We start from the raw sequence: 12,259 nt of genomic DNA, 5'->3' as shown, positions 1-12,259 counted from the left end.
TTACCGACTGGAAGCATTACCGACTGGAAGCATTACCGACTGGAAGCATTACCGACTGGAAGCATTACCGACTGGAAGCATTACCGACTGGAAGCATTACCGACTGGAAGCATTACCGACTGGAAGCATTACCGACTGGAAGCATTACCGACTGGAAGCATTACCGACTGGAAGCATTACCGACTGGAAGCATTACCGACTGGAAGCATTACCGACTGGAAGCATTACCGACTGGAAGCATTACCGACTGGAAGCATTACCGACTGGAAGCATTACCGACTGGAAGCATTACCGACTGGAAGCATTACCGACTGGAAGCATTACCGACTGGAAGCATTACCGACTGGAAGCATTACCGACTGGAAGCATTACTGACTGGAAGCATTACTGACTGGAAGCATTACTGACTGGAGGCATTACTGACTGGAGGCATTACTGACTGGAAGCATTACTGACTGGAAGCATTACTGACTGGAAGCATTACTGACTGGAAGCATTACTGACTGGAAGCATTACTGACTGGAAGCATTACTGACTGGAAGCATTACTGACTGGAAGCATTACTGACTGGAAGCATTACTGACTGGAAGCATTACTGACTGGAAGCATTACTGACTGGAAGCATTACTGACTGGAAGCATTACTGACTGGAGGCATTACTGACTGGAAGCATTACTGACTGGAAGCATTACTGACTGGAGGCATTACTGACTGGAAGCATTACTGACTGGAAGCATTACTGACTACATTGATGAAACATTCTGGTCAAAGAAGAATTTTGAGTGAAATTGAAGACTTGGATCTAACAAACTTATGGGTAAATAATAATAATAATAATCATTAATATTATTAATAATTATTATTATTTTTTTAGGATTGAGGAGAGCTAGTTGTTTTCTTAGTTTACCCATTACTAATTTGTAACTACTTGACAATTGTAAGACATTAAAAAAAAATAAATAAAAACAATTTTTCTTACAGATATCCAAACTACAACAGATTTCAATTACTTTGATTACTACTACAAGCATTTTGTTTACATGAGTCCAATCAGTGTTTATCTCACATGTATCATTATGGCTGCAGGAATATTGGAAAACCTGTTTGTTATTTTGGTTGTCTGCTGCAATCAACAACTAAGAAAGAAATCTAATGTTTTGCTTGTTAACTTGGCAGTTGCTGATATATTAAGTTGTCTTGTTACATTAGTTTATATTATAACATTTTATATTCATTATTCTGTCCTTTTTCCTCCTTATCCTTTTGTATTTTTGGGGATATTAATGATGAATTGTTCATTGTTGTTTGTTCTTTCTGTGAGTATGGATCGTTTTCTAGCTATTGCTGCTCCATTAAAATATCAAAACCTGGTTACGAAAAAGAAATTGGCAATAGTATGTACTTTTGTATGGACAATAGTTTTATGCTTAATTTTAATTTTTAACGGTAAAGTCCCCAGATTAATTTTCTTCATTGCTGTGTTACCTGTAAGTTTTATACTGACAACCACTGTTGGATTTGTTTATATTTCTATGTACATTATTTTAAGACATAAAACTAACCAACTCGCATCAGCTACTACTAGATCTGCTAGACAGGCCAGATTACGATCAGTATTTATCACATTTAGTATTCTACTTTTTTCACTGTTTTTCTGTTTGATACCAACCCAGTTGTTGACAATATGTTACATTACATCACCTCATTGTGACTCGTTTGCAGAGTTTTTATATCAGATTTTTTTACCGCTTCTGATGCTGAATTCAGCTTTAAATCCTATTGTATATTGGTGGCGTATTTCCGATTTAAGAAATGGATTTAAGCGTATGCTATGCTGGTTTACTTCAAATCCTGAACCTTAAATAAGAAACATTAGTGTAAGTCAAAGATCTAATGTAGAATAATAATAATAATGTCAGTAAATCAAACAGTGCTATGAAAGAAACTTTAAATATGATTGAAGTATGGCTAAATATATTTTACTTTATATAATACTAATAAATAGACTGTAAATATAATGGTAGCAAATGTACATATATTTCTTTGTGTCAAAAAGACACTTGAACATGAATTATTAAAGTTTCAATACTTGTAAAGCATTCTATCAAAATTATTTATCATCAACTTATGAACAATTTTTGTACATAAATGGCATATCACATTAGGTATTCGTTTAGGCTGTAGTTAAGATTTCTTTTTCATTTTATACTCATATCTGTGCTTTGTAGGTACTTTAATAAAATAAGCTCTGTTTATCTACTTTGCTCACCTTTTTCTGTAAATTTAATATTATTCACTCTGAATGTTTATGATGGATGTATAAATAATATTTCACTCTCCTACTGACAATTTGTCATTATTGTTGATCTAAATGAGTCAATTGGGGTAAAAATTGGTGAAAACGTTTTGTTTAATATTAAATCATTTAAACTGTTTGTCAAAGTCATGTTTATATCATGGAATTTGTCTAGTGTAAATATTTTATTACTTTATTAATGATATAAAATAGACAATATTATTATTATACATTTTTATCAAAATATTGTATATTTGGCTTATTGTTGAGAAGATTTATGAAATATAAATAAAACTTAATAGCATCATCATCTTTTTAGACATTTTTATTGCTAACTATTTTGTCTTGACTCAACATAATTATATATACTTGCTGGTACACATTATCTAATACGTAAAATCGATCTTTTACCATGAAGTTAATCTCTGCGCTACAATAATAATTATAAGCATTGGTAGCCTTTTTAATAAGTCACTTAAGAACTTTATGGTGAAAATGGAAAAAATTGTGTTTTTATCAACATTTGGATCTATAGCCAACTTATAATTGGTAAGCTTATGAGCATGTAAAGTTCCTTTATTTTCAAGAAAAAATGATCGATAAAGGCCAACTTAGACAGACGAGCAGTAATGGTAAACAAAAACAAAAATATAGAATCTATGTTATTTCTTATGACCATTTACAAAAAAATGTAATGTTATTTTTAGTTGAATTATAAATTTTCTTACAGATATGCGAGTTCAGTAAATATACTTACATCAAACTACTTTCGCTGAAACAAACTAAGAATGAATATTACATGGATTTCAAAGATAGAAGACTTACATCCAATCAGTTCTTTTCTCACTATTATCATTACGGGTGTAGGAATATTTGAAACCTGTTTGTTATTTTGGTTGTCTGCTGCAATCATCAACTAAGAAAGAAATCTAATGTTTTGCTTGTCAACTTGGTTGTTGCTGACTTACTAACTTGTCTTGCTATCTTTTCATTCATGATTTTATTTTGTGTTTTGTCTTTTTCTTCAATTGGTTTGGTGGTATTTATAGGGGCATCTATAATGACTTCTTCACTATTATTTGTTTTTGCAGTGAGTATTGAACGTTTCATAGCTATTGCTGCTCCATAAAAATACCAAAACATTGTTACAAAAATGAGATTAGCAAAATCTTGTATTTCCTTATGGATAATAACAGTATTCAATTGTTTGTCATATATTTATGCATTTGGTCTGAGTTTGACTCTGATCACAATAGTTGGATTTGTTTATATTTCTATTTACATTATTTTAAAACGTAAAACTAATCAACTCGCATCAGCTACTGCTAGATCTGCTAGACAGGCCAGATTACGATCAGTATTTATCACATTTAGTATTCTACTTTTTTCATTGTTTTTTTGTTTACTACCAAACCAGTTATTAGGAATATGTTTCTTTGCTACATCAATTCAATGTGTGTTAAGAAATGGTTTTAAGCATATGCTAAGTTGCTTTGCTTTAAATCCAGAACCTCAAATAAGACACATTCAAAGAGGTAAAAAATGTAATGAAGATGAAGATTAAGTGTAATATACTAGAAATAAATATAATTCACTAAATGAAACGATTCTGTAAAAGTAAAACTTTAAATGATGATGAAACGATGCTTTTCTATTCTAAATATTTTATATTTTATAATTCATACTAATCATTTTCAAGCCTGACTGCAAATTTTTAAACAAATTGTTGCATATTATATAATGAATGGTAGCCATGAGTAAATATATTGTGGTCAGCAAGGCTTTTGAACTTGAAATATTTAAAATATTTCAATACTTTTACATTATTGTATAAAAATCATATTATATTTAAAACAATGAATAAGTTGTTCATAAATGCCAGATTACAGTTGTTGTATTAGTTTATGGTTCTAGTTAAAGCGTTGTTTCCTTTTCAATTTTGTTCCATATCGTAATTTGCTATAAATTAATATCAATCTATTATATTTGGTTATCCGCACTTGGAAGATAACCCCTTGTTATTGCCACAATTTTTGTTTTCCTTCTATATTCTTCTTTCTTTCCACGAATTTTGTTCGCAGCGTATCTCTAATTCTAGTCAACGTCATAAGATTGTATAACTTTGTCAGAAGATTGAACTCTATTTGTAGATGTGCAAGAAACTTCGTTATTATGACTTTAGAGTCGCGTAGCATAAGTTACGCGCGATTTTATGAATTTCGTGTATTTAACATAGATCGAAAACCATATACCAATTTAAATTGAAACTTAGCAATAGTGTAATTTATATCATGCGCTAACTTTCTTTGAAAAAAAATTGCATGTTTCACTGAAAATTATTAAATGCGAAAAATCAATTTCGAATCAACTTTCAAATATTAGTTCATTAGTTCAATCATTTAATTCTATACAAATGTAATTCAATTCTTTGTTTACTATTAACTTCATTTTCGATTCGGTTACTGTTTGCCTGTTAAAATCATATTCTAAAATCTTTTTTTTATCATGGAATCTGTGATAGTGTAAATTATTACATTACTTATTACTATTTTTCTATTCATTATCTCATTTTGTATTGTTTAACCATTGTACATGTTGCTTGTCCTTCAGGAAGTTTATGAAATAAAATAAATAAATAGCATCTGTAATCTGATTTTATGGTGATTCAGGAAATTATATCATGAAATGGTACTGGTCAACAACATTTAAGAACCATTAAAACCAAGAACACAAAAAAAAAAACTTCACATGCACCAATAAAAGGAACAAAAACACAATTACATAAACCTCATTCAATTTAGTATCAATTAACAAATGTGTATTCAATTTGTTATAAGAGTATAAAGAAGGAAAGCAAAGAGGTGGAGTGACTATTCCAGAATTAGTACAATATCAAGTATTGTAAAACCAATTGATTCTGTGAAAAATTCATTTTGTGGTAAATATTAGAATAAATTTTTTTTAAATCCCCATTTTGCTAGAGTAGACTACTGTATATGCTTCAGAATTAAGAACATTCTAGGAAATGTAAATCTAACAATAATATTTGTATTGTCTGCCTGAAGACATTTTTAGAGAGTTTTCCTTCCAAGTGGAAAAATAAATATCAGACTCATCAGACTTTACAAAAGGGTAGCCAAACTATTTACAAACTACCAAAAAAATATTTAATATATATTGGAATTATCATCTATTTTAAACAAGTGGAATTGAATTGACTAAATGTTAACTTTATTTGAATATTTTTGCTGTGTTAGTCTAATTATTTGTATTATTACCTATACCTACTTTACTATTAAATATTTTTAAGTGATAAAAAAATAAAAAAATGTTGTGATATTCTGTAAGTTAATTTACATTTTCTTACAGGGCTGATTTGATTTTGTTTGTTGATGCCTTAAATTTTTTATTTTACCAATTCTGCAAAAACCATCAAAAATGGATACAGAAGATGTCAATAGTTTTGATTACTACAGTATTTCATTGGATTATTATTATTATTATAATAATTTTACATTGAATTTAACAATACATCCGGTCACTGTTTATCTCACAAGTATAATTACGGTTGCAGGAATATTGGAAAACCTGTTTGTTATTTTTGCTGTCTGCTGCAATCATCAACTAAGAAAGAAATCTAATGTTTTGCTTGTCAACTTGGCAGTTTCTGACATACTAAGTTGTCTTGTTACTTTATTGTTTATGATAATAAGGTATTTTAATCCATGTGTTGGAATTGTAACTGTTGGGATATTAATGATGAATAGTTCATTAATATTTGTTCTTGCTGTGAGTATTGAACGTTTTATAGCTATTGCTGCTCCAATAAAATACCAACAATTTGTTACAAAAAAGAAATTGGCAATAGTGTGTATTTTTTTATGGACTTTAACAACAGTTTTAGTATTGTTTTTCTTTATATTTAGTAACTTATATGATCAGGTTCTGTTTACTGTGTTCTCTTTGAGTTTTACTTTGACCATCATTATTGGATTTGTTTATATTTTTATGTACATTATCTTAAAACATAAAACTAACCAACTCGCATCAGTTACTGCTAGATCTGCTAGACAGGCCAGATTACGATCAGTTTTTATCACATTTAGTGTTCTACTTTTTTCACTTTTCATGTGTTTAATACCAACCCAGTTGTTGACAATATGTTTCCTTACATCATATCATTGTGACTCATTTGAATACTATTCCTATCAGATTTTTTTACCGCTTCTGATGATGAATTCTGCTTTAAATCCCATTGTATATTGGTGGCGTATTACCGAGTTAAGAAATGGTTTTAAGCGCATGCTATGCTGTTTTGCTTCCTATCTTGGACCTCAAATGAGAAACATTCAAAGAGGTCAAAGACGTAATGAAGATGAACAAAGAGTGTAATAGACTGGAAATAAAACCAAAGTTACCAAATAAAACAATTGATAAGTTCTGTAAAATAAAAGATGCTTTCTATGCTAAATATCTTTTACTTTAAACACATATATTAGTAATTTCTAAACCTGACTGTAACTCGTTGCAGATTATATAAGAATGGTAGCCATATAAAGGGTCAGCCAGACATTTAAACTTTAATTAGAAATTACAACATGTTAAAATCTTTCAATACTTTTAAATCATTGTATAAAAAACTATGAAAAATTTGTTCCAGATAACAGTTGATTGTATTAAGTTTAAGACTGCAGTTAAAATTTGTTTCCTTTAAAATGTTATTCCATATCATTAGCACTACATTAATATCAATCTATTTTTCTACATTTTCTTTTGTACTTCTCTGAATTATATGATAGACTAATAAATAATATCATTTCTATTAAATAAATGTATATTTATGTTAAGGGTACCTTAAAGACATTTTACAAGGTTTTTGTTTCTACAGAAGTGATTAACTTTATTATAACTACAAAACAATATATTCAAAGTCTGATTTTATTAATCTTTATTTTTCATGTTTTTGGGGGAAAATACAACTTTAAACTGACACATTATTTGTATTTCAGTGAATTCTATTTTAAACTTATTTTACAACTATGTTGTACATTGATATTGTTACAAGCTGTTATTGGTGGCGTACGCATTCTAGAGTTAAGAAATGGATTTAGGCATGTACTATGCTTCCTTGTTTCTATTCCTGAACCTCAAATAAGAACAAAGAGTGTAATATATTGGAAAAAATCAATATCAGTAAATCAAACAATAAGTGCTGTGAAAGAAACTTTAAATGATGATTGAACATGGTTTCTATTCAAAATATATTACACTTTCTTTATACAATGCTAATAGAGTAAAGTAAATATAATGTACATGTATTTCTTTGTGTCAAAAAAACATTGAAAATGAATTATGAAAGTTTCAATACTTTTAAAGCATTCTGTCAACATTATTTATCATCAAATTATGAATAATATTTGTACATAAATGGCATATCACAGTTGTTGGTATTAGTTTAGGGATTAGTTAAGATTTCTTTTTCATTTTAATTTTTATAAGTTTTTTTTATCTACTTTATTCATCTTTTTTCTGTACATTTAATATTATTCACTTTGAATGTTTATGATGGATGTATGAATAATATTTCAGTCTCCTACTGACAATTTGTCATTATTGTTGTTTTAAATGAGGCGAAGAATAGTCAATTGGGGTATTAATTGGTGTATGTAATCTGTTGTGAAATTGTTTTGCTTAATATTAAATCAATTTCTATGTCATTTACACTGTTCAAGTCATATCAAGAACATGTTTTGTTTATATCATGGAATTTGTCTAATGTAAAGTTGTTATTACTTTATTAATGATATAAAATAGACAGTATGTATATATATATTATTATTATACATTTTTATTTAATGTATTGTCAAAATTTGTATATTCTAGCGTATGACATGCAAGAGGCATTTGCGCGGTGGATAACCTAACTCGTCCATAGTGACGAGTTAAAATCTAGTCAGATTTTGTTTCTGCTTCTAAATCCCATTGTATATTGGTGGTGTATTCCAGAGTTAAGAAATGGTTTTTTAATTATATTTAAATCACTTTTCTTGTGTTTAATATCAAACCACTTTGATATGTTTGCTTACGTCAACTCATTGTGACTTGTTTGCAGAGTTTTTATATCAGATTTTGTTACGGCTTCTTATGATGAATTCTGCTTTAAATCCAATTGTATATTGGTGGCGTATTCCAGAGTTAAGAAACGGTTTTAAGCGTATGCTATGCTGCTTTGCTTCCAGTGAACCTCAAACAAGAACCATTGAAATAGTTCAAAGAGGTCATCATGAAGAACAAAGAGTGTAATGTAATAAATATAAAATGGACAATATGAGTGCCTAAAATAAAATAATACGATAATTGAAATATACTTTCTGTAATGTTTATATATACTTTCTATTTCTAAAACGTTTTACTTTAATACTCATTTTTTCAAAGTTATGGGCTGTAAATTTGTAAGGTTTTCTGTGTCAAAAAGGCATTTGGGCTTGAATTTTAAAGCATTGTATAATATACAGTTGTATAAATATATATATTATATATTGTATATATTACAGATGTAGTGCTTTAGTTAAGATTTCTTTCTATTTATATCATTTCTCTCAATGTTTATTTATTATATATTTATGCATGTGTAAATATTACTCAATTTAATAAATGATGTGTTTTATTAAGTATATTTCATGCTTTTTTTTTCCAGTGTAAATCAATCATTTTATTATTTGTGTATTTCATAATTATCAAGAATAATCTTTTCTTTTGATTATGGAGTATTTGATATTTGTTACAATTTTTTGATAATTTTGTAGATTCTTATTATGTTTTGTATTGTTTAACTTCTTGGGACATTTATGAAATAAATATTAAATAAATAACATATTATATGGTATACTTGTTTATTTTGTGTTAAATTTTGATTGGATTATATCCTCATCAGTCGATTATAAGTTAATTTTTTCTATACTTCACTTATGTTATTTCTATCTAATAACTCAACTATTGTATGGTTTATGTCGTAGAATTTGTTTTTAAAATGACTGATTTTGCGACATAAATTACAAATGGCCAAAACATTGAAAGTAGATTAAACTTAAGATATAAGGTTTCTTTTAAAGTCAAACAGGATTAAACAAACAAATTATTGGAGCTACAAACACTGACATATCCAGTTCTACACAATTTATCTGGTTTAATAGTCCTCAGAAATTGGAAAGCAATGAGACTTAGTTTATAAGCACGATAAATTATGAAATAGTTTATCCATCCTGTAATTGGCGAGTTTGTTCTTAATGTTGGATGTGTATGAAATGAAAAAAAAAAGCAGCGACTGTACGACTCTAGCTAAACCAATGCTAACTTATAATTTAATCATGTGGGACATCACAACAGATTATAACACAAACTAAATACATATCACAGAAAGCAATTTCACAGAAATAATATACGAACTTAAACTATCTAATAAGAAATTATAACAGATGTGACAGTACACATATCCTTTATTGCTAGTAATTATTCCTTCAAGATGGCAACTTCTGGGGCATTTTCTAGAGAAAAAGACATAACATCAAAAGACAGAAACACTGCTCACCACAATAAGACCTTAGAAACTAAATAATCAAACTAATCTTACCAAACTAATAATCAAAATAATCTTACCAAACTAAATTTTTTCAAAGATTTAGAATAACTAAAATAAATTAAAGGTGGACGAACTCATCCAGGAAGCAGAGATTTCGGAAGACTTCTCAGTGGAAAATCATGTGTACATCAGTCTACAATGAGAGTCATTCTAACATTTAAACTTTTTCTAAGATACATTAATTTCAGTATTAAACAAATTACATACTAGATTTATAGAGTACACAAATGTGAAAGTCAAAATCACTCTTTTATATCAGTATTTCAATTAATACTCTTTACCTCCATAGAAAAAATAATTTGTTGAAATAAAACATTCTATGAAATGAAATGTGTCCAAATGCTCAAAAACACAATTTGCACATACCGTATGTATTCGAATAAACGCCCTGCTTTGAATAAACATCATTTAGAATAAACTCCTCCTCGAATAAATACTCTGGGGCCTTTATTTCAAGGAATAAACACCCGCCACATGCATATATATACAATATTGTATTACAACACATTTCTATTTGTAGTAGAATTCATTGATTGACATTATCTAAATTTACCAAGCATTTTGATACAATTTTTACTGTATTTTATTACTTCTTGATATTTATTAATAATGTTCATTTGATTATAAATGTTACCATATTACATCCAAAAAAATAAACGTCTCCCCGAACAAACGCTTCCCTCGAATAAACACCCCCCTAAAAACCTTCCTGAACAACCTGGGGCGTTTATTAAAAAAAATATGGAGTATATCTTCATAGAATTTGTTAAAACAAGGTGCCCTTATAAGGACATGTATCATAACAAATTGTATGGTTCAACTATCCCCTCTTTCAGGCTTTCTTTTGAAAATTATAGGTGTGCTACAAATTGCACTCCTCAATATATGCAGGGGTTCTGTAGGTGTGCTGTTTGTATTTTGGTGTGTAGAAGTTTACCAAATTTAAGCATGTTGTAAATCAAGGGCAGTTTAGGAGTGTGTTTGTTGAGTGATCGCACTCGCTCGCTTTAAAAGACAAGGCCTGCTCTTTACCTTACAAGATTACAATTATGTTTCAATAATGTCATACTTGCTGGTACACATTTTCTATGGTAGAGTTTCTCGCCATCAATAAAATTATTACTGGCGGTAATTGTAGAAATCATAAAATATTAAAATGACCTATACATAGCCCGATTTCGTTGTTACCAGTAAACGAAGACACATTAAGTTTGTCCATCATACCAAAGAGCATTGATGAAAAAGTTTCTTTATATGCATTTAAGTTCTTTAACACATCCCTGAAGAATATTTATCAACATCTGGATCAACCAACTTATGGGTAAATATGAACATATAGTACTTGTAATATTCAGTTTTACAATGTCTTACTTTTTAACTAATTTTGAGAATTTACATTGATAGCTTTGTTATTTCCTAGTGTAACTTATTCATTATTAATTTCTAACTATTTGGAAATTAAGTAAGAAAGTAAACCAATGTATGTACTTACTACACATTTTTTTGTGTTAAACATAAAATAAATAAATAGCATCTGTAATCTGATTTTATGGTGATTCAGGAAATTATCTCATGAAATGGTACTGGTCAACAACATTTAAGAACCATTAAAACCAAGAACACAAAAAAAAAAACTTCACATGCACCAATAAAAGGAACAAAAACACAATTACATAAACCTCATTCAATTTAGTATCAATTAACAAATGTGTATTCAATTTGTTATAAGAGTATAAAGAAGGAAAGCAAAGAGGTGGAGTGACTATTCCAGAATTAGTACAATATCAAGTATTGTAAAACCAATTGATTCTGTGAAAAATTCATTTTGTGGTAAATATTAGAATAAATTTTTTAAATCCACATTTTGCTAGAGTAGACTACTGTATATGCTTTAGAATTAAGAACATTCTAGGAAATGTAAATCTAACTAACAATAATATTTGTATTGTCTGCCTGAAGATATTTTTAGAGAGTTTTCCTTCCAAGTGGAAAAATAAATATCAGAAGACTTTACAAAAGGGTAGCCAAACTATTTACAAACTACCAAAAAAATATTTAATATATATTGGAATTATCATCTATTTTAAACAAGTGGAATTGAATTGACTAAATTTTAACTTTATTTGAATATTTTTGTTGTGTTAGTCTAATTATTTGTATTATTACCTATACCTACTTTACTATTAAATATTTTTAAGTGATAAAAAAATAAAAAAATGTTGTGATATTCTGTAAGTTAATTTACATTTTCTTACAGGGCTGATGAGTTTGTTGATGCCTTAAACTTTTTTATTTTACCAATTCTGCAAAAACCATCAAAAATG

General features: G+C 28.6%; 1 protein-coding gene across 2 annotated transcripts in view; it reads right to left on the bottom strand.

The window, feature by feature from the left end:
- Positions 1-12,259, bottom strand: part of LOC144855288 (N-acylglucosamine 2-epimerase-like) — a 42,351-nt gene that overhangs the window by 6,248 nt on the left and 23,844 nt on the right. The window lies entirely within an intron of this gene.

This window comes from Antedon bifida, chromosome 11, assembly GCF_963402885.1.
Source record: "Antedon bifida chromosome 11, ecAntBifi1.1, whole genome shotgun sequence".
NCBI lineage: Eukaryota > Metazoa > Echinodermata > Crinoidea > Comatulida > Antedonidae > Antedon > Antedon bifida.
This window is presented reverse-complemented; position numbering and strand designations above follow the sequence as displayed.